This window comes from Lissotriton vulgaris, unplaced genomic scaffold, assembly GCF_964263255.1.
Source record: "Lissotriton vulgaris unplaced genomic scaffold, aLisVul1.2 SCAFFOLD_735, whole genome shotgun sequence".
NCBI lineage: Eukaryota > Metazoa > Chordata > Amphibia > Caudata > Salamandridae > Lissotriton > Lissotriton vulgaris.
Window position 1 is genome coordinate 659,523 of NW_028249976.1, and position 24,297 is coordinate 683,819.

Here is a 24,297-nt window from a genome sequence, read left to right on the forward strand (position 1 = left end):
GGTCAGTCCAAAGGAGAGCTGTGGTGTGGCTGAAGGAGACATGTTTGCTGGAGGTGAAGATAGGGTCGAGTGTGTGACCTGTGATGTGGGTGGAGGTGGTGACAAGTTGTTTAAGTCCGAGGTTGGCGAGGTTGTCCAAAAGGGTGGTGGTGTTGCGGTTGTTCTTTTCAAGGTGAAAGTTGAGGTCTCCCAAAAGGATGTAATCCTTGGAGGGGAGCGCGTGTGGAGTGATGAAGTCCGCGATGTCTTCACTAAACTGTGCGCGGGGTCCTAGTGGCCTGTAAAGGAGAGTGCCTCTGAGTGTGGTTTTGGGGTCGATGTGGATCTGGAAGTGAAGGTGTTCAGAGTTGGCGAGATTGACGTCTGAGCTGGTTGAAATGCGGATGGATTTCTTATGGACGATAGCGATACCTCCTCCTATGTGGTCGATCCGGTCCTTGCGTATGATCTTATAGTCTTCCGGGATGGCAATGGTGATGTCTGGGGCTGATGTGGCGTTCATCCATGTTTCTGTTAGGAAGGCGATGTCCGGAGAGATGGTGTCTAGTAGATTCCAGAGGACAATGGCGTGCCTGTGGACTGATCGGGTGTTGAGCAGGATGCATTGTAGGTGGTTGGGGTCCGATATCTGGTGTGTGATCGTAGGTAAGGAGTTGTTCTTGGTGCCGTCGAACTTGCAGGAGTTGCAGGAAAAGGGTCCATGGGTGTGTCCAGGGGAGGCTTGAACGCAGTTGGGGGAACGGCCGGAGTTGAGGGCTAGGAGGGTGGTGGCATCATAAGTAATGCGGGAGGGGTGGACATTACGAGGACCAGGGGGTCTGGCGCTGGGCGCGGTCCAGGCGCGGACGGGCGTAGACGGGCTTACCTTCAGCGCACCTTCGGCGTGGACGTAGCGCGTGGACGCTGCGAGTTGGTGCATCTGACATAAATGGAGAGTGGAGGGGGCGGAGCGTGGGAGGGTCAGCAGGGAGGCGGGGGCGAGGGAGGGCTCGGGTCAACCTGGGAAATGGCCGACCAACAACAACAACAAGGAGCAATGGAGCGCTATGAGGGTCAAAAGATGCGAGTTCGTGCGCGGAGACAGTGGAGATCGTGACACACTTTAAATAAGTACACAGCCAATGTAATGCAGACAATGCGCAGCTACAATTATTACAGGTACTGCACGGTGAAAGCGATATCAGTTACCAATCAGCAAAGCGCTATGCAATTAAATAAACAACAGTGCGCGCTAGCAAGTACAAACACAGTGCCCAGTCAGTAAGCAAATGTAGGCGCTACAATACCACAGGTGAGGGAGGAAGCGGGGGAGCGACCACTCGCGTTGGAGGCAAGATGTGCCTGTCGCCCCGGAACTGCCCCACAGAAGGGAAAAAGATACAAGAAGTGGAGGAGGAGAGAAACAGACACACCCCCGGACACCCGGTACCCCCCGCCGGCAGTGACCCCCCAAGACACCTTCATCATCAATCAAAGCAAACAGTCGACATGATCACGGGGGGGACAGTCACCAATAAACCCCCCCCCCCACCTCACCCCTGGCCCGGTGAGATACTCGGTGCTGTACCGGCAAAAGTGAACTAAGCAATCACAGAAATGTAAAAGTCAACCCTGCAAGCTTCACGAGGAGATCTATCGCCAAAGTCAGAACAAATGCAATCAAAGGGAGCGTCTCAGGTGGTCCGAAGCAGTGGCAAGGAGCGAGATCAACTCAAAGTCAAAGGCAGCCCTGACCAGTGCGAAGCCATACCGGAGCACATTTCGACCAAGCCACATCCATCCAGAGGCAGACAAAGCGTCGATTTTTGTGAATTTTTGGTACTCTGTATATGCAGGACACTTTCTTCTCTGATTCATTCAGAAATGCATGTTCTTTTTCATTTATAATGCCTGCATCACGGGCTTTGGTGGTTATTTGGTTTATTGTCTTTATTATTCGTTCTGTAGGGTTCAGTCTAATCTTTTTATAAAAGGTGGAGTCATTCAGCATTTGAATCATGTTAGTTTCATAGCTCAAAGAGTCCATCACGACTATGCCACCCCTTTTGTCACTACTTTTAACAATGACCGATTTATTATTTTTTAGTTTAGTCAGGGAGTCATGTTCTTCTTTGGTAATATTGTACCTAGGTATGGGGACAAATCTTAGTGCCTGTTCCAATCGTTTTAGGACTACCTTTTCAAAGATTGCTGTCTCTGGACCTATTTGGTCTAGTGTAGAAGTAAAAGTGGAAGGAAGGGACACTATGTTATAGATTCTATTTTCTGATTCTAAGAGTTCACTGTCAGAGAAGAATTATTTTAATCTAATCTTTCGGAAGAAAGAGTGGATGTCCTGGTATAATTCGAACAGATTAACTTTGTCGTGGGGGACAAATGATAGTCCTTTTGTCAAAAGAGACAGGTCGGTGGGCCCAAGAATATGTGAGGACAGATTAAATATCGGTATTACATCACGTTCCTCCAATATTGCTTGCTGCGGGTTTCCAGATATTGTTGAGATTCCTGTGTATATTGGTGGTTCTGATAGTGTCACCTTGTTTGGTTCTGGAACCTGACCCTTTGATGTCCTTGTCTCCCCCCACGTTGGCCTAAAAAAAGCTGGCGATTGTTTCTTTGGCCATTTCGAGGGTCAAATGGTCCCTCATCTTGGTATCCCTTACTTCCTTCTCCATCATACTCAGGGTCTGAGGAGTCAGAGAAGGTGTTAATTTTCTGATTACTATTTTTAACAAAGAAGGGAGGCAGAGTACCAAGTAGGATTCCTACTCCACGGGCACTGATACATAAACAAGGAGAATCCTACTACTAGTGTGGAGAGAAAGGAAGGGGAAGCACTCAGTGTTGTGTAAAATACCCCTCACACACCAACAGGCCCCTTGGTGTCATGCTTCATCATCGGGGTCTTCGCACCCCGCTATAGGGATGCGGCACGCTGCGACCTACGACTACGTGGGAGCGTTGACAAGTGTTGACTATGTGTGGTGTGTGTTGACTGTGAGTGATAGGAGGATTAAATGTGAGTGGGAAACGTGGTGAGAAAGTTTAAAAAGTACCTGGCTAGTGGGAAAAAGAAAAAACTTTATTTCGTACCCCTAGCTGGTGCTGTTAAAAGGTGTGCAGAAAAAGACGAGGTTGGTTTGTCTTAATTACGGACAAAACCTCTGGTGTGCGTCGACATGTTTCGGTACGTGTGTACCTTCTTCAGGACGGGGCACAACTCCCAACCCTACTCACGTATTTCTAAATAAAAAGAGGTTATATTTAGTAAAAAGTGAAATCACTCAATTTGAGGTTGGCTACAATGTGCCTACAGCGGTTCTTCGGGATCATGTATTTACATGTCCTGTAAAAAGGAAAAAACCATTAGGTTTGGTTACCATAAGGTATCGGCTCAAACAGGTGCAGTCACCTGGAGCCCCAAACAGAGTACAATCTGTAAAGGAAAAGACATACATGACACACAACATATAGGACACACTTAGGTTTTTTGTACTTATTGTTTTTCAGACATACTCGTAGTCCTTGATGTCTACTGCATCATGAGCAAATCCTGGGCAACAAGGTGGGTAGGTGGATCCACAATCTACAAAGATAGAGAGGTGGACTCAGTGCTGTTGTTTTACTTCTTACCACATCCGTTTGCCTGGAAAAGCCTGATTCTGTGTGGGGAGAATACTCACGAAATCCGCCTGTATTGGCCTCCTTCTACCACCCCGTGCTGCTCCGCTGTGAATGGATAGCGGGCCTGTTTAGTGGTATTTAAGGAGAGGCTTGGTGTACTGCCATTGGTTAATTGCCCGAAGTAACATGTGGTCAATTAACTTTGACATGTGACCCCATGTTGATGGTTCATTACCAGAATGACCATATATGGTTTTTCCGCTTCCTGGTCAATCATGGGCTGGGACAGGGAGCGCCGTTGTTTACACATCTGTGTTGTCATATGTGCATGCGCATGCGTTGGTGTCTATGCGCATGCGTACAAGCCGAGCATGGTAGTGTCTGTACAAAGATGTGATATGGGTCGTGTAGGCAGATGTCGGCCGTAGTGATTAAGTGATTTGGCTCCACGGTATGTCATCATTTAGTCCTGTGACGTTGGTGCCCAGGCGGAACACCCAACGTTGTTCCTTCTGGAACAGGCCTGATTCCGAAAATAGTCGCTCAATGACCGTCCAGCGGAGGTCATTTATGCAGTGCTGTAGTGCCAAAAAATGTGATGCCATTTTGGTTGTTGACTTTTTGCAGCGGATGTTTGACTTATGTTCGCCAATCCTAGTTTTTACTGGTCGGGTGGTCATGCCCACGTATTCTAAACCACATGGACAGGTGATCAAGTACACCACATTTTTGGTATTACAATTCGAGAATTGGCGCTGCTCCCATGTCGTGCCATTCCGGAAGGTGAGGTTCTTGCTTTTCTGAGTCTGGTGGCAGCAGCTGCAATCACCACATGGAAAATGGCCCTGTACATTGGTCGGGTTTTGTCTAGCAGTCTGGGTTTCCCGTGGTCTAGTGTGGACCACAATGTCTTTTATGTTCTTGCCCCTCCGGTGCGCGTGCATAGGTTTCTCAAAATTGAGGTTTCCACAGTTCAGGATGTTCCAATGTTTCTCGATCACCTTGGAAACCTGGTTCGATATTGTGGAGTAGGTTGTCACACATCTGTGAACTGTGGAAACCTCAATTTTGAGAAACCTATGCACGCGCACCGGAGGGGCAAGAACATAAAAGACATTGTGGTCCACACTAGACCACGGGAAACCCAGACTGCTAGACAAAACCCGACCAATGTACAGGGCCATTTTCCATGTGGTGATTGCAGCTGCTGCCACCAGACTCAGAAAAGCAAGAACCTCACCTTCCGGAATGGCACGACATGGGAGCAGCGCCAATTCTCGAATTGTAATACCAAAAATGTGGTGTACTTGATCACCTGTCCATGTGGTTTAGAATACGTGGGCATGACCACCCGACCAGTAAAAACTAGGATTGGCGAACATAAGTCAAACATCCGCTGCAAAAAGTCAACAACCAAAATGGCATCACATTTTTTGGCACTACAGCACTGCATAAATGACCTCCGCTGGACGGTCATTGAGCGACTATTTTCGGAATCAGGCCTGTTCCAGAAGGAACAACGTTGGGTGTTCCGCCTGGGCACCAACGTCACAGGACTAAATGATGACATACCGTGGAGCCAAATCACTTAATCACTACGGCCGACATCTGCCTACACGACCCATATCACATCTTTGTACAGACACTACCATGCTCGGCTTGTACGCATGCGCATAGACACCAACGCATGCGCATGCACATATGACAACACAGATGTGTAAACAACGGCGCTCCCTGTCCCAGCCCATGATTGACCAGGAAGCGGAAAAACCATATATGGTCATTCCGGTAATGAACCATCAACATGGGGTCACATGTCAAAGTTAATTGACCACATGTTACTTCGGGCAATTAACCAATGGCAGTACACCAAGCCTCTCCTTAAATACCACTAAACAGGCCCGCTATCCATTCACAGCGGAGCAGCACGGGGTGGTAGAAGGAGGCCAATACAGGCGGATTTCGTGAGTATTCTCCCCACACAGAATCAGGCTTTTCCAGGCAAACGGATGTGGTAAGAAGTAAAACAACAGCACTGAGTCCACCTCTCTATCTTTGTAGATTGTGGATCCACCTACCCACCTTGTTGCCCAGGATTTGCTCATGATGCAGTAGACATCAAGGACTACGAGTATGTCTGAAAAACAATAAGTACAAAAAACCTAAGTGTGTCCTATATGTTGTGTGTCATGTATGTCTTTTCCTTTACAGATTGTACTCTGTTTAGGGCTCCAGGTGACTGCACCTGTTTGAGCCGATACCTTATGGTAACCAAACCTAATGGTTTTTTCCTTTTTACAGGACATGTAAATACATGATCCCGAAGAACCGCTGTAGGCACATTGTAGCCAACCTCAAATTGAGTGATTTCACTTTTTACTAAATATAACCTCTTTTTATTTAGAAATACGTGAGTAGGGTTGGGAGTTGTGCCCCGTCCTGAAGAAGGTACACACGTACCGAAACATGTCGACGCACACCAGAGGTTTTGTCCGTAATTAAGACAAACCAACCTCGTCTTTTTCTGCACACCTTTTAACAGCACCAGCTAGGGGTACGAAATAAAGTTTTTTCTTTTTCCCACTAGCCAGGTACTTTTTAAACTTTCTCACCACGTTTCCCACTCACATTTAATCCTCCTATCACTCACAGTCAACACACACCACACATAGTCAACACTTGTCAACGCTCCCACGTAGTCGTAGGTCGCAGCGTGCCGCATCCCTATAGCGGGGTGCGAAGACCCCGATGATGAAGCATGACACCAAGGGGCCTGTTGGTGTGTGAGGGGTATTTTACACAACACTGAGTGCTTCCCCTTCCTTTCTCTCCACACTAGTAGTAGGATTCTCCTTGTTTATGTATATGTGTTAATTTTCTGATGAAAGTTGTAGTTGGGTGCTCCAGGTTGGAAGTCTGTTTTAAAGAACCCATCTACAATATAGGGATACGTCTGTTCCAAAGTATAAAATCTTTTATCTTTTTACAAATTTTTCTTCTTTCCTTTTTTTTAAGTAATCTGTGAAGGATAGAATATCTTTATTTACTAATTGCAATTGTTTATCTGCCTCTTCTAAGGTGGTGGCTTTTTTGATTTTGTCCTCCAGTTCCTCTATTTCTTTTTGTATATCTGCTGCTAGTTCCTTTGATGTAGATATTATTAGGATCATAAGATCTCGGGAGCAGCGACTAGCAATCATGCTCCATTTAATGAGGAAGGTTTTGATGTCTACAAAGAGGCCTGGGATATTAAGGACCCTAAGTCCTAATGGAATTATGCCAGCCTTGAGGTAATTAAGCATGAATTCCCCATGCGCTTCTATTCTGATTAATTTCTTTTGTAGGTTTAACAGTTTATTGGTGTCGCTATTATTGTGGGGATTAGTTGTAGAGCCATTACCAAAAGTTGCACTGGTGCCTTTCAGTGTAGCGAAGTCCTCATCTGAAAAACCAAATGTTTGGACCTGAGCCATGTGGTTTTTTTCTTTAGTGTTACACCAGTACCTGAGGATATATAGAGAAGAGAGGATGATGGACAGAATTATATTGTCATAAAGCAGAGAAAAGCTTGTTAGTTGGAAGGACTCGGATAATCTTTTAGCAACAGGAAAGATACTAACAAGCTACGTCCCACACGGGTGCACCGTGGGTAAATTGAGAAATATAACAAGGACCCCCTGGTTAGGATACAATTCCTGGGTCAGGGAAATTAATTTAATGCAAAGGTAACAACACACCATCAACTGAGCCATCTTCAGGGTTCTGAGACAGCAGGTCTGGGAGAGGGTCACTCTCTTCCTCCTGCCCCTCATCTGTAGCCATGAGCAAGCCCATGTCTGCCCTGTCGACATATGCCTTTAGTCTCTTGACATGGAGCACCCTGTGGGGGCTCCTGGGAGTGCCTAGGTCCACCAAGTAGGTAACCTCTGCCTTCTTTCCAACAATTGTGTGAGGTCCAGACCATTTGTCTTGGAGTGCTGCTGGGGCCACTGGCTCCAACACCCACACCTTCTGTCCTGGCTGATACTCAATCAAGACAGCCTTTTGGGCATGCCAGGCTTTTTGGAGTTCCTGGCTAGCCTCAAGGTTTTTAGTGGCCTTCTTCATGTACTCAGCCATCCTGGAGCGGAGACCAAGTACATAGTCCACTATATCTTGTTTAGGTTGTTTGAGAGGTAACTCCGATCCTTCCTTCACCAGACATAGGGGTCCCCTTACAGGATGCCCAAACAGAAGCTCAAAAGGGCTGTAGCCAACCCCCTTCTGTGGAACCTCTCTGTAAGCAAACAGAAGGCAGGGTAGAAGGATATCCCATCTTCGCCTAAGCTTTTCAGGTAACCCTTTGATCATACCCTTCATGGTCTCGTTGAATCTCTCAACAAGTCCATTACAATGTGGATGGTAGGGAGTGGTGAACTTGTAGCTAACACCACACTCCTTCCACATTGCTGTTAAGTATCCTGACATGAAGTTTGCACCCCTGTCAGATACTACCTCCTTTGGAAAGCCCACTCTTGAGAATACTCCCAGGAGGGCTCTTGTTATGTTATGTTATGTTAATTATATTTTTATAGCGCAGATTCCCCAGCAAAGGGGCGTCCTGGCGCTAGACAGGTACTATAACATAACACACAAAGGGAAAAAGAAGAAAATGGCAACTACTCGGAGGCGGGAAACAAAAAGCGCCTTGAGACCCTCTGGGTATGTAGCGCGCTATATAAATTCTTTGACTTGACTTGACTTGGATAAACAGGGAAGGCACACAAGCGGCATTGTCGGCCGTTACTTTGCACAGTGCCCTCCGTTGGCGAGTACCAGGACTGGTACTCATGCGGAGGACCGTTGGTTCTGATTTAAGTTACTCAGTTGTGCCGACTGAGACAGAGGGGGCGAGAGACTACACAACCAGGGGTATCGTACCTATGATTAACTATAGATCCCTCATTTCGAGACTATCTGCCTTCATTTTGCCATAGGCGATCATAATCAGGGTGTACCTTTCTTCACCATTAAAACATCCCTTTTACCTACGATTGGTGTTATTCTGTATCTGTTCGTCACAGTGTTGCTAAATCGCTCCTGAGGCATACCGGGTGATTACAGTATGATGCCCCCTGGTCAATCTTGGGAAGGGCTGGCTAAACAAGTGGTAGAAAAAATGGGGGTTCCCGCTAGTACGGCAGAAAGTAGTGTGCAATGGATTTGGAGGAGCAGAGGGGATCAATAGTTTTCTAAATGTTGAGCTAGGGGAAATCGTTGCGAACAATTCTAGCTGTATTCACACAATTACAGTCTCGACAAATGTTAGAAATTTGACAGAAGATACAAGGGTGTCTGTTATTTTGGCGAGAAGTAGGGAGCAAAGAAGTGGGGGAGAAGGAGAGGGGGTTAACAGTTTACCAAATGATGAGCAAGCGGAATCTGTTGAGATTAATCCCAGCTATACTCTCTCAAGTACTTGTACCACAAATCTTACATTTTTGGTTTGTAATACTTTTCCAGGAAACTTGGAGTCTGCATACCCCATATCGGAATGGGTAGTCAACCTATGGTCTGAATGCTAATAGGAAAAAGAAGGGGAGGCCATTGGGAGGCTTAACAATTTGGAAATACTTTAGGCCTAAAAATAAAACTGGTTCATATGGACTCCCCTGATATATTAGCTTTAGATCTACATATGCCTGGTGATCTAAAAATTAGGATCTTGAATGTGTATACTTGAGTCGATCGGGGATTCCGATGATGCCAATACTATCAGAATTTTAGACCAGGTATTATCTGAATCCAATGACAGCGTGAGAGCCATGGTAGCAGGGGACCTACACTGTACCTTTGAGTTTTTAACTAGGATTCCTAGAGACCTGACCGAGGATTGGGATACGGTCTGGCAGGTCCCCGAGGTCGAACTTTCCCCAGTCAGATGGTCTAAGAGAGTAGACAGGTGTTGGCTCTCTTGTTACAGCAAGACCTGAGAGTCACCAACGGGAGAACAAAGTCAGACCCAAAAGGGGAGGTAACATATAATAGACCTGGTTATGCCAGTAGGATTGTCTATTGCCTGGTTGCACTTAGACTCTGGCCCCTAGAACAGGACATAGTAGTGGTCAACCACCTGGACAGCGATCACAATGCCTTGACCTTGTCCCTAATGAATCCGGGTAGCAACAATTCTGAAATAGGTAGTTGGGGTAACAAGGACCTAGGAGTACTTTCTATGACTAATAACACAAAAAGTATTAGATTGAACTGGGTGGAGACCCATACCGAGTTGGAGGCACCCCCAGATGAAAGAGGAAAAACCCAGGATGAAGCTGTGGAGGCCCTTGTGTTCTCTATGGAAGAAACCCGGGTGGCAATTGGCTCTAGTATTGCAGCTAAAGCCCCAGGACCTGATTGCATCCCTAATGATTTGTACAGAGAGGACTTAACAGTCTGGGTCTCCTATATTAATATGATCACAAATGCCATTTTAGCAGATCTGGGTATTCCCACGTCATGGAATATGGTGGAGATTATTCCATTTTTTAAGAAGGGCAACAGAGCTAATATAGCCAACTATTGGCCTATAACGTTAATTGATTCATTGCAAAAAATCTTTTGTACACAGGTTTGCGACAAGTCCAGGATTGGATCTCAGAGCACCATATTCTGAGCGATATCCAAGCAGACCTTCGTGCGAACATTAGCACATTGGAGCAGATTTTATGTTTTTATGTATTTATTGGAGGGAGGTTAGCATTCGAGGTGGCAAACTATATGTAGCCTTTGTGGACTTACGTACAGCATTTGATTTGGTCCTGCGCGCAAAGCTGTGGAGAGTGTTGACCGAGATGGGGTTGCCACGTAAACTATTAGAAATCCGATTGCACTCCTCAAACACAAGTTAGGTCGGGGGACGATAACCATGTCACTGAGCAATTCCCTGGGTGAGAGTATTCTGCTTAAATCAGAAACTCTGTCCATCACCACCCCTTGTTGTTAAATATTTTGTCCACCATAAGCGTGGAAGGGTATACTCAGATGTGAGTCCCTTGCTCATTGCACCATCAGGATTCAAGCAAGCCGGGCCGACGACGGCTGAAATGCCAGAAACCGGTCCCCGGAAGCTTGTTTCCTTCCCAGTGTAAGAATTGGCTTGGTAGTTTGGTTTGCCCTGTTCCCATCATGCACTGGGACAGGAACATACTAATTTGCATATAGCCAGGTTCTGAGCTGGGATGGTGCAGTGAGCTAAAAAACGGTGTTGGATCTAGCCCTGATCTCTTGACTGGGTGAGAGTATTCTGCTTAAATCAGAAACTCTGTCCATCACCACCCCTTGTTGTTAAATACTGAGCAATTCCCTGTCACCTGTGGAGTGAGACAAGGCTGCGTTTTAGCACCCACACTTCTCTCCCTCTTTATTAATGGTGTCATTGTTTACTTGGATATGGATGGATGTGGTGCTCCAAAGGTGGGGGAGTGAAGAGTTTCAGCTTTACTCTTCTGGCATGACACCCTTTTATTTTCCAAATCTCCCCTTGGCCTGCAACACCTATTGAATCATTTTATAACATTTTCTAAGGAACATGGCCTAGTATTAAATGAGGCAAAAACTAAATATATGATATTCGAGGGGGAACTCCAAGCCATCCAAGAGACAAATGTATGTAGGAGAATGTCCCCTCGAGCAAGATTTTGCATCTGACTATTTAGGTATTCATTAAATCACAAATTTAAGTTGGGCACCTCAAATCGAAAAGGCACAAGCATCCTTCATCCAACAAACCGCACACTGAGGTAAGATACATTAAAAAATGTGTCCAGGAAAGTGGGTTCAGCTCTAGAGATTTATAATACTAAAATACTGGGGGGGAACCTCTATGGGGCTGAATTGTAGAGCACTGGAAATGTAAACTGCCTTGTCTCTGTAAAAAACACGTTATTTTGATCAATGCCTAATCTTCCGATTAGCACACCCATAGTACCCAAGTGTAGGAGAGTATCATCTGCTTCTTATAGTTAACCCCACTTTATGCTGATGTTTCACTGATTTTCAACTTTAGTCTGATTGGGGCCCTGCTTTCAAGGACTGCAGCCTAGCTGCTTCCTCTCTAAAATGATTCCATGTACTTTAGGTACACTCCAGTTTGGGTACTGACAGGCCTCTCCTCCTCTGCACCCATGGACAGGCCTCTTCTCCTCTGCACCCCTGGACAGGCCTCACCTCCTCTGCACTCCTGGACAGGCCGCTCCTCCTCTGCACCCACTGGACAGGCCTCTGCACCCCTGGACAGGCCTCACCTCCTCTGCCCTCTGGACCGGCCTCACCTCCTCTGTACCTCCGGACAGGCCTCTCCACCTCTGCACCCCTGGACAGGCTTCTTCTCCTCGGCACCCCTGGAAAAGCCTCTCCTCCTCTGCACCCCTGGACATGCCTCTCCTCTTCTGCCTCCTGGACAGGCCTCACCTACTCTGTCCCCTGGACAGGTCTCACCTCCTCTGCACCCCTAGGCAGGCGTCTTCTCCTCTGCACCCCTGGAAAAGCCTCTCCTCCTCTGCACCCCTAGGCAGGCCTCACCTCCTCTGCACCACTTGGACAAGCCTCACTTCCTCTGTACCCCTTTGGAAAGGCCTCACCTCCTCTGTAACCCTGGTTAAGCCTCACCTCCTCTGCACAACTAGACAGGCCTCACCTCCTTTGCACCTGGTCAGGCCTCACCTCCTTAGCACCCCTGGTCAGGCCTCACCTCCTCTGCACCCCTGGGACAGGCCTCACCTCCTCTGCACCCCTGGGACAGGCCTCACCTCCTCTGCACCCCTGGGACAGGCCTCTCCTCCTCTGCACCCCTGGGACAGGCCTCTCCTCCTCTGCACCCCTGGACAGGCCTCACCTCCTCTGCACCCCTGGACAGGCCTCACCTCCTTTGCACCCTGGACAAGCCTCACCTCCATAGCACCCCTGGACAGGCCTCACCTCCTCTGCACCCTCTGGACAGGCCTCACCTCCTCTGTACCCCTGGACAGGCCTCACCTCCTTTGCACCTGGTCAGGCCTCACCTCCTTAGCACCCCTGGTCAGGCCTCACCTCCTCTGCACCCCTGGGACAGGCCTCACCTCCTCTGCACCCCTGGGACAGGCCTCTCCTCCTCTGCACCCCTGGACAGGCCTCTCCTCCTCTGCACCCCTGGACAGGCCTCACCTCCTTTGCACCCTGGACAAGCCTCACCTCCATAGCACCCCTGGACAGGCCTCACGTCCTCTGCACCCCTGGACAGGCCTCACCTCCTCTGCACCCCTGGACAGGCCTCACCTCCTCTGCACCCTGGACAGGCCTCGCCTCCTCTGCACCCCTGGACAGGCCTCACCTCCTCTGCACCCTCTGGACAGGCCTCACCTCCTCTGTACCCCTGGACAGGCCTCACCTCCTCTGTACCCCTGGACAGGCCTCTCCTCCCCTGCACCTCTGGACAGGCCTCTCCTCCCCTGCACCTCTGGACAGGCCTCACCTCCTCTGCACCCCTGGACAGGCCTCACCTCCTCTGCACCCCTGGACAGGCCTCTCCTCCTCTGCACCTCTGGACAGGCCTCACCTCCTCTGCACCCCTGGGCAGGCCTCTCTTCCTCTGCACCTCTGGACAGGCCTCACCTCCTCTGCACCCCTGGGCAGGCCTCTCTTCCTCTGCACCTCTGGACAGGCCTCACCTCCTCTACACCCCTGGACAGGCCTCTCCTCCCCTGCACCTCTGGACAGGCCTCACCTCCTCTGCACCCCTGGACAGGCCTCTCCTCCTCTGCACCCCTGGACTGGCCTCTCCTCCTCTGCACCCCTGGACAGGCCTCACCTCCTCTGCACCCCTGGACAGACCTCACCTCCTCTGCCCCCCCTGGACAGACCTCACCTCCTCTGCCCCCCCTGGACAGGCCTCACCTCTACTGCACCAAGGGACAGGCCTCTCGGTGCTTCTTACAGGAGTTCTCAGTGAAGCGCCTCTGACTCCGCCCTGAGCGTCGGGGCGCTATGCACAGGCCCCGTAGAGAGACACTGCTCCCCTGGACCTGCCCAGAGGCGCCCAGGTATTTTTGACTTTATTATTTATTTATTTATGCATTTTTATATAGCGCGGACTTTACCCGAAGGCGTCAGAGCGCTTCACAGTAGGAACAGAAAAGATACAAGATGAGAACATTACACGAGAACAGATTACAAAGGCAGACGTTACATTACATACAGTAAAAGTGAAAATTGTGAGCAACCAAAATACATGAGGTAGTAAAAAGTTGTGAGCAACCAAAAAATACATGAGGTAGTAAAAAGTGTAAAAGAGGAAACGGTGACAAGTGTGCAGGTTACAAAAGAGAACAAAGTATAAATTGAGGTATAATACTGCAATATGTGGTAGACACTCAGGCCCCAGAACAAGCGTTACGTGGGCAAAGGTGGCACTTGTGCAAGGATCAAAGGAAGAAGCATGTGAGGTAGTAAACCGTGTGTTACAAAGGCAAACTGAAGTGTGCATGATTACAAAAGGGTACTAAACACAAGTACATGGAAAATACTGCAAAAAGGCAAACACTCCAACCACAAGAACACACTGGGAAGGCACTTCATGGTCAGGTAAAGTAGAACTTATCAGTAGTGGGAGGTATTCCTTCAAATAACAAAGAGGACATGAATTACTATTGGAGGTGTCTCTGGAGGAGGAGAACTTTGAGGTCCCTTTTGAAGGCCTGGGAGGAGGCGGTGGTCCGAAGCTGAGGCGGCAGGGAGTTCCAGATTCTCACTGCGCTGCCTGAAAAGGATTGGGCCATCGTTCTTTCCTTCTTGAAAGTGGGAGGTTCAAGCAGTAGATTCTCCGCATTGCGTGAAGGTCTAGAGCCTCCTTTCAGTTTATTCGCCAGATAGCGAGGAGAGGAGGAGTGCAAGGCTTTGTGGGTGATACAAGCGGTCTTGTAGATAGCTCTAGCCTCGAAAAGGAAGCCAGCGAAGGGTGGATAACATCGGTGTGATGTGATCGCTTCTTTTGGCCCCATAAATGAAACAAGCTGCTGAATGGAAAACAGACTTAAGTGGGGACAGGTGAGATTTGGGGAGGCCAGTAAGAAGAGAATTGCAGTAGTCTAGTCTGGAGAGGACCAGCGATTGCACCAGGATTATAAGGTCCTGCTCCGGGAAGAAGCGACGGACTCCCCAAAGAAGGCGCAGTTGGTATTGAGCAGATTTTGCAACGGAATTGATGTGGGGAGTTAGATTGAGTTTTTTGTCTAGAATGACACCAAGGGATTTTGCGTTGTCGACAATGATGGGTTTATTGTTTAGTAGATTCATCTAATCCATCCATGATTGAACCGGGGGAGGGGAGAGTGAGGAGGAGAAGAGGAGGAATTCAGTTTTGGAGGGATTCAGAATCAGTTGATGAGTTGACATCCAGTTTTGAATGGAGTCGAGAGTAGAGCTTAGGATGGAGAGATCGTGAGTGGAAGCAACCTTGAGGTAGAGTTGAGTGTCGTCTGCATAGAGATGATAGTGAATCCCAGATTTGCTTAGGAGATTTCCCAGTGGTTCTAAATAGAGATTGAACCCCAAAGTGTCCTCTCTGGGAGGGGGCAGATCTCTGGGGTATTTCTGACTTGTGGTGATGATCGTGTCTTGTTTCTAGAAAAGAAGGGGGGTCCAAAAGAGACTCCAAGGCTATATCAGTCTTCACTTAGTTTGTGTAAGAGGGACACACTCAAAAACTCTGGACCTCTGAGTTTTGAACAGATAAAGTCTTTAAGGGGGTTGTGAGTGTGCTTACAACAGTTCTTCGTTTCATCAGGCTGAATCCTTAGTCATATAGATTGAGTCAAAAGTCCATTTTTTAATATAGAAAGGCGATCTTTATTGATTCGAATAAAAACATGAACAGCCGACACGTGTTTCGCCCCCTTTGGCGATTCGCGCCAGGGCTTTTTCAAGGCTATTTACATATAAGTCTGCTCATTGCAGTTCTTCCTCATTATTATGCTGGTTTCCAACAAACATCCGATTTTTCAATAGTATAAATTTGTGAGGGGAAATCCCTAAGTTCCGAAGTCAGGAGCCTGCAGGTCGTTCCTTCCGCTTTCGGAATCGGATCGTGTCTTGTGCAGCTGACACAGCACCCCACTGTACCCCACTCCTGATGTCTGTCCCTCTGGGGGTGTTATACTGCGTGTGTCTCTTCTTGTGCACAACTTGTGATAATAAATGTTTAATCCGAGTGACTTGACTCCCCACGGCCTCGTTCACGCTTTATAAACAAAACTGTTGGACAGGCCTTGTGGAAGGCCCCGCCCCTCCCCGCATGGCAGGGCCCGGACCCCTGCTCCTCCTGTGTCCTAGACAAGAAATATCCCGGCAACCCACCGGAGCAACCCACGGTCCGTCCCCGACGGAACTCCAGCTCCTGAACACCCCGGTATCGGCTTGCCCGGGCCCCTTCCAGAACCACTGCCCCCGGCCCAGCCGCCATTTTGGACACTACACGACAAGGCCACGTGGCCTCGGATCGACCCCAACCCCGGGCCTGGCCAGGCCCCGACATCGAGGCACCACCATCCACCCAGGGGGTGAAGAGACCACTTGGCAGGTAAATGGGAGAAGGAGTGTCGATGGCTCCCCTCCGCCAGGTGTCGATCGCCCCCAGCCTCCCCGGGCGCTGGCTCCACCCCCCTGCTGGGTGTCTGGACTCCCTCATCCCGGACCTCCCGACCTCCAAGTGCGAGGGTCCGGAGATCAAAGGGCGCCAGACCTATAACTGGGGCAGCTCCAGAGCAGGAAGGCAGTTGTATCCTGGAGTCGAGAGACACCAAGACGAACTCATCCTTGGAGGCCTGCTGGCGCTGCCGCGGCTCCTTCTCGTGAACCATCTTCCAGGCCTGCTGGCGCTGCCGCGGCCCTCCTCATCGTGAAACCATCTTCGAAGCCTGCTGGCGCTGCCGCGGCCCTCCTCATCGTGAAACCATCTTCGAAGCCTGCTGGCGCTGCCGCGGCCCTCCTCATCGTGAAACCATCTTCGAAGCCTGCTGGCGCTGCCGCGGCCCTCCTCATCGGGAAACCATCTTCGAAGCCTGCTGTCGCGGCCCTCATCATCGTGAACCATCTTCGAAGCCTGCTGGCGCTGCCGCGGCCCTCATCATCCTGAACCATCTTCGTAGCCTGCTGGCGCTGCCGCAGCCCATCCTTGCGAACCCTCAAGCTCGAGGATTGTGAGCTCCATCTCCTGCTGCTCCCGTACCGGCCCGGTACTAAGACTGTCCCGCTACCCCTTTTCCCCAAAGAGACTAGAATTGGCAGGATCCTCGTATCCTGGTCCCGCTGTATCGTTTATCACCTTGCCTCAAGATTTCTATATAAAGTGTGCAGAACTCATCTTTGTGTGGTGTCCATCTGTGGGGGGGGGAAGTTACTTGTCTGTACGATCACCGGAGAAGGCCCTCACCGGAGGCCTCTCCCCCTGTACTCGGCCGACCCTCCGGGTCTCCGTCTAACATTGGTGGCTAGTGGCGCGATCCGAGCCGACGCATAATCGTAGAGAGTAACTCACCCCACGACACACAGCCACCATGACGACAAAGGAGAGTGGAACAACGGAAAAATTCCTGATGGAGAAACTAGAAGAATATAGCCACAAGGAACTAAAACAATTCTGTATAGAACTGGGCATTGCTACCACAGGACTGAGCACGAAAGATGACCTCAAACACGCCTTGGAGTCTTGGGCGGAGACGGAAACTCCCTTACCCCAAAACCAAAGCCTCGAGACCACCGAAACAAGCACCGCTCCTACAGAGGAAAGAAGACCGGGCCTCTCGTCCGAGGAGGCCCGAGAACGGGAGAAGAGCCGGCTCCACGAATTGGAACTGGCTCGACTTTGCTTAGATGGAGAACTCAAATTGGCGGAACAAAAAATAACACTAGAACACTTACGGCTCCGAGAGGAGCGAGAAGAGAAAAAGAGTCAGAGGGAGCTGGAAGAGAAAAGACTAGCCTACGAGCATGAGCGCAACTTGAAGGAACTAGAGATTCGGAGACAGAACAAAGACCTCGGAGTCTCCGGGCACCAGAGCCCCCCTGTCACTACGGACCCCAAGGTCCACATCCCCAAGGATGTCGTCAGAGAATATTACCGGAACGATGATATCCAGCAATGGTTCAAAGCCTACGAGGTAGCAATGACCTCCCACCGGATCCCACGGAGCGACTGGGGAGCCGGGTTATGGGGGAGGTTTGTCAACGAAGGGCGAGACGCCCTGCTGCAACTCTCTGACCATCAGATGACGTCCTACGACCACATGAAGGCCGCCCTCCTCACTCGATACGGACTCACGCCCGAGATGTACCGTCAGAGGTTCCACGACTGCAAACGGATCCCGGGTACAACTTGGGTGGAGTACGTGAACTTCTTTAGCCGAGCCTTCGAGGGGTGGATCAAGGGCAGCCAGGTGACCACTTACGAGCAGCTATTCGACCTTATTGTATGGGAGCACCTCTCTAATAACTGCTTCGTCGAGCTCAGGCAGCACCTCCGTGACAGTAAACTGACTGAACCCCGAAAACTCGTCATCAAAGCAGACCGATGGGAGAGCACACGAGTTCCTCGAAACTGGCCCAGCGAACAGAACAGAGCCTCCCAAGGGCCCCATCGCCCCCGAGGGGGAGGAGGAGGCCAGGGTCGGGGCAGAGACACCGTCCCGGTGGCTCCCACCAGCAACACCCCGCCCCCGGCCGGAAGAGGAAGCCCTCCGACGCGACCAGGGTTCCGCACCAACGTTACCTGCCACCGATGCCAACGACCGGGCCACCACGCCAATGATCCCAACTGCCGAAAAACCCGAGTCCCATGCCCCGCCAGGTCGCTGCCGCCGCCCTGGAAGAAGAACAAGCCCAAGAAGACACCGAAGAGTACGAGCCAGATCAGCCCGAGTGGGAACCCGCCGCCATGTCCCTGGTCTGCCTAGGGGAAAGAGACCTGATTCCGCGGGCGCCCCTTCCCGCCAACACGCAGAAGTACAGCCAGTGGGTCACCATTAATGGACACCGGGCTGAAGCCCTCCGTGACACCGGGGCCAGTGTGACCGCAGTCCGCTGCCATCTGGTGACCCCGGACCAGATCTTACAAAATGTACTTTGTCCAGTACGGTCGGCCGACAACTCCAAGAGCCTGTGTCGGATGGCCTGCGTTCCCTTCGAGTGGGGAGGGGTATCCGGCATGCTAAAAGTGACTGTCCGCGACGATGCCCCCATAGACTGCCTCCTGGGGAACGACCTCGAAAGTTCTCCCTGGTCAGCCGTTGAGCGAAGAGAGCACCTGGGGATGCTGGGCCTCCCTGCATCCCCAGGTGCTCTCTTCGCTCTTCTCTGCGTAACGACCCGGTCCATGGCCGCCCGCACCATCCCCAGTCCCGAAGAGCCAGAATGGCCAGAACCCCCTCTGCCGATCGTCCCCGAAGGAGCAGCCCCGGAGCCCAGTGAAGAAGGACTTGATCGGCTCCGGGACCTTCCCGAACTGGCCCAGTGGCGTCAAGAGGGTGGCCCCACTCAGGAACAATTCCGACAGGAGCAGAGAACGTGTCCCTCCCTCGAGGGACTACGACAGCATGCCTCCTCCATCGAGTTCGAGCCGGGACAACAGGTCTGGGTGATGTCCCCGGTTGAACCTTGCGCCCTACAGGACAAATGGTGTGGGCCCTTCAAGGTAGTAGAGCGCAAGGGTCCAGTCACCTACCTGATCGACATGGAGTCATCCCGGAACCCCCTACGGGTCCTCCCCGCCAACAGACTCAAACCCCACTTCGTGCGCTCGGAACTTAGCCTCCTGATGGCTACCGACAGTGGGACTGAAGAAGACTCCGAGCCCCTCCCTGACTTGCTGAAAACGCTTGAAAAGGACGGCTCCGTGGAAGGGGTCAGACTCTCCGATGCCTTATCCCCAGAGCAACGCCAAGACTTTCGAGACCTTCTGCTCCAATTTGCCGACCAATTTCCCTCATCCCCGGGATCACCCCCTGGTGCCTTCACGACGTAGATACCGGGGATAGCCCCCCTATCTGACACAGGGCGTACCGAGTGCCGGATCGAGTGCGCGCCTGCATCCAGACAGAAGTCTCCAAAATGTTGGCTCTGGGAGTGATCGAGCCATCCGACAGCCCCTGGGCCAGCCCGGTCGTGCTGGTCCCCAAGGCTGCTGCCCCGAAAGTCGCCCCCGAGCTCAGGTTCTGTGTAGACTATCGGGGTCTGAACGCCGTTACCAGGACCGACGCTCATCCCATCCCCCGGGCAGATGAGCTGATTGACCGCATGGGGGCCGCCCGCTACCTGAGCAACTTCGACTTGACAGCGGGCTACTGGCAGATCGGCCTCACCCCAGGGGCCCAAGAGCGATCCGCCTTCTCTACCCCGGATGGCCACTACCACTTCAAGGTGATGCCATTCGGCATGAAAAACGCCCCCGCCACCTTCCAGAGACTCGTGAACCAGGTACTGGCGGGCCTCGAGGAATTCAGTGCCGCCTATCTGGACGATATTGCTGTGTACAGTCGCCACTGGGCAGAACACCTCCACCACCTCCAGGAGGTCCTGAACGCCCTCCGGCAGGCCGGGCTGACCATCAAAGCCAGCAAGTGCCAGATTGGCCAAGGGTCCGTGACCTACCTGGGACACCAAGTGGGAAGTGGCCTGGTGGCCCCCCTCCAGCTCAAGATCGCTGCCATTCAGGCCTGGGAACCTCCGGTCACCCAAACAGAGGTCCGAGCCTTCTTGGGGCTCACCGGGTACTACTGGCGCTTTGTAAAGGACTATAGCAGCATTGTGGGGCCCCTCACGGAACTCAAATCCAAGAAGAACCCCAAAACAGTCAACTGGAGTCCTGAATGCCAGGCGGCTTTTGAGAAATTGAAGTCCGCCATGTGCACCGCCCCGGTGCTCCAGGCCCCCGACTACAGCCGGGAGTTCATAGTACAGACAGACGCCTCAGATCATGGCGTGGGGGCCGTCCTCTCCCAACTCAACACCGAGGGAGTTGACCAACCAGTGGCCTTCATCAGCCGACGCCTGCTGGCCCGAGAGCAGCGCTGGAGAACCATCGATCGGGAGGCCTTCGCCGTGGTGTGGGCCCTCAAGAAGCTCCGGCCCTATCTCTTCGGTACCCACTTCCGGGTGGAAACAGATCACCGCCCCCTGCAATGGCTAATGCAGATGCGGGGAGAGAACCCAAAGTTGTTGCGCTGGTCCATCTCCCTGCAGGGGATGGACTTCACTGTGGAGCATCGTCCAGGCCAAGACCACGCCAACGCAGACGGCCTGTCACGCTTCTTCCGCCTCGGCGAGGAGAGTACCCAAGAGGATGGGTGACTCTCCCTGCCTTCAGCTGGGGGGGACGCATGTTGGGCAGGCCTCGTGGAAGGCCCCGTCCCTCCCCGCATGGCAGGGCCCGGACCCCTGCTCCTCCTGTGTCCTAGACAAGAACTATCCCGGCAACCCACCGGAGCAACCCACGGTCCGTCCCCGACGGAACTCCAGCTCCTGAACACCCTGGTATCGGCGGGCCCGGGCCCCTTCCAGAACCACTGCCCCCGGCCCAGTCGCCATTTTGGACACTACACGACAAGGCCACGTGGCCTCGGATCGACCCCAACCCCGGGCCTGGCCAGGCCCCGACATCGAGGCACCACCATCCACCCAGGGGGTGAAGAGACCACTTGGCAGGTCAATGGGAGAAGGAGTGTCGATGGCTCCCCTCCGCCAGGTGTCGATCGCCCCCAGCCTCCCCGGGCGCTGGCTCCACCCCCCTGCTGGGTGTCTGGACTCCCTCATCCCGGACCTCCCGACCTCCAAGTGCGAGGGTCCGGACATCAAAGGGCGCCAGACCTATTACTGGGGCAGCTCCAGAGCAGGAAGGCAGTTGTATCCTGGAGTCGAGAGACACCGAGACGAACTCATCCTTGGAGGCCTGCTGGCGCTGCCGCGGCTCCTTCTCGTGAACCATCTTCCAGGCCTGCTGGCGCTGCCTGCGCGGCCCTCCTCATTGTGAAACCATCTTCGAAGCCTGCTGGCGCTGCCGCGGCCCTCCTCATCGTGAACTATCTTCGAAGCCTGCTGGCGCTGCCGCGACCCTCATCATCGTGAACCATCTTCGAAGCCTGCTGGCGCTGCCGCGGCCCTCATCATCTTGAACCATCTTCGTAGCCTGCTGGCGCTGCCGCGGCCCATCCTTGCGAACCCTCAAGCTCGAGGATTGTGAGCTCCATCTCCTGCTGCTCCCGTACCGGCCCGGTACTAAGACTGTCCCGCTACCCCTTTTCCCCAAAGAGACTAGAATTGGCAGGATCCTCGTATCCTGGTCCCGCTGTATCGTTTATCACCTTGCCTCAAGATTTCTATATAAAGTGTGCAGAGCTCATCTTTGTGTGGTGTCCATCTGTGGGGGGGGAAGTTACTTGTCTGTACGATCACCGGAGAAGGCCCTCACCGGAGGCCTCTCCCCCTGTACTCGGCCGACCCTCCGGGTCTCCGTCTAACAAAAACTTCTTAAAATAAATACAGAATAAACCCCTCCCTGGGGGACTGCTGCTGCCTCCTCCTTGGGGCGCCTGTAGAAGGATAGGAGGGGCCCCTCTGCTGCTCCTTGTGGGAGGGGCCCCTCTGCTGCTCCTTGTGGGAGGGGTCCCTCTGCTGCTCCTTGTGGGAGGGGCCCCTCTGCTGCTCCTTGAGGGAGGGGCCCCTCTGCTGCTCCTGTGCGAGGGGCCCCTCTGCTGCTCCTCTTGGGAGGGGCCCCTCTGCTGCTCCTCTTGGGAGGGGCCCCTCTGCTGCTCCTCTTGGGAGGGGCCCCCTCCGCTGCTCCTCTTGGGAGGGGCCCCTCTGCTGCTCCTCGTGGGAGGGGCCCTTCTGCTGCTCCTCGTGGGAGGGGCCCTTCTGCTGCTCCTCGAGGGAGGGGCCCTCTGCTGCTCCTCGAGGGAGGGGCCCTCTGCTGCTCCTTGCGGGAAGGTCCCCTCTGTGTCTGGGAGGGGCCCCTCTGCTGCTCCTCTTGGGAGGGGCCCCTCTGCTGCTCCTCGTGGGAGAGGCCCTTCTGCTGCTCCTCGTGGGAGGGGCCCTTCTGCTGCTCCTCGTGGGAGGGGCCCTTCTGCTGCTCCTCGAGGGAGGGCTCCTCTGCTGCTCCTCGAGGGAGGGGCCCTCTGCTGCTCCTCGAGGGAGGGGCCCCTCTGCTGCTCCTCGAGGGAGGGGCCCCTCTGCTGCTCCTCGAGGGAGGGGCCCCTCTGCTGCTCCTCGAGGGAGGGGCCCCTCTGCTGCTCCTCGAGGGAGGGGCCCCTCTGCTGCTTCTTGAGGGAGGGGCCCCTCTGCTCCTCCTTGTGGGAGGGGCCCCTCTGCTGCTCCTGTGGGAGGGGCCCCTCTGCTGCTCCTGTGGGAGGGGCCCCTCTGCTGCTCCTGTGGGAGGGGCCCCTCTGCTGCTCCTGTGGGAGGGGCCCCTCTGCTGCTCCTTCTGGGAGGGGCGCCTCTGCTGCTCCTTCTGGGAGGGGCGCCTCTGCTGCTCCTTCTGGGAGGGGCCCCTCTGCTGCTCCTTGAGGGAGGGGCCCCTCTGCTGCTTCTTGAGGGAGGGGCCCCTCTGCTCCTCCTTGTGGTAGGAGCCCCTCTGCTGCTCCTGTGGGAGGGGCCCCTCTGCTGCTCCTGTGGGAGGGGCCCCTCTGCTGCTCCTGTGGGAGGGGCCCCTCTGCTGCTCCTTCTGGGAGGGGCGCCTCTGCTGCTCCTTCTGGGAGGGGCGCCTCTGCTGCTCCTTCTGGGAGGGGCGCCTCTGCTGCTCCTTCTGGGAGGGGCCCCTCTGCTGCTCCTCGTGGGAGGGGCCCCTCTGCTGCTCCTCGTGGGAGGGGCCCCTCTGCTGCTCCTCGTGGGAGGGGCCCCTCTGCTGCTCCTTGAGGGAGGGGCCCCTCTGCTGCTCCTTGAGGGAGGGGCCCCTCTGCTGCTTCTTGAGGGAGGGGCCCCTCTGCTCCTCCTTGTGGTAGGAGCCCCTCTGCTGCTCCTGTGGGAGGGGCCCCTCTGCTGCTCCTGTGGGAGGGGCCCCTCTGCTGCTCCTCGTGGGAGGGGCCCCTCTGCTGCTCCTCGTGGGAGGGGCCCCTCTGCTGCTCCTCGTGGGAGGGGCCCCTCTGCTGCTCCTCGTGGGAGGGGCCCCTCTGCTGCTCCTCGTGGGAGGGGCCCCTCTGCTGCTCCTCGTGGGAGGGGCCCCTCTGCTGCTCCTCGTGGGAGGGGCCCCTCTGCTGCTCCTCGTGGGAGGGGCCCCTCTGCTGCTCCTCGTGGGAGGGGCCCCTCTGCTGCTCCTCGTGGGAGGGGCCCCTCTGCTGCTCCTCGTGGGAGGGGCCCCTCTGCTGCTCCTCGTGGGAGGGGCCCCTCTGCTGCTCCTCGTGGGAGGGGCCCCTCTGCTGCTCCTCGTGGGAGGGGCCCCTCTGCTGCTCCTCGTGGGAGGGGCCCCTCTGCTGCTCCTTGTGGGAGGGGCCCCTCTGCTGCTCCTCTGGGAGGGGCCCCTCTGCTGCTCCTTCTGGGAGGGGCCCCTCTGCTTCTGATTGTGGTGGGGGGAAGTTAGGTGGCTGGAAAGAGGAAAAGAAAGGGGAGGCTGGGACATCTTAAGGATTTTGGGGGCCCTGGACCAAACATTTTGGGCCCCTGCTCAGAGCAGTTGTGAATTCC

The 24,297-nt window shown here is 53.3% G+C and overlaps 1 protein-coding gene across 2 annotated transcripts in view; it reads right to left on the reverse strand.

The window, feature by feature from the left end:
* Positions 1 to 24,297, reverse strand: part of LOC147663445 (uncharacterized) — a 60,555-nt gene that overhangs the window by 30,957 nt on the left and 5,301 nt on the right. The window lies entirely within an intron of this gene.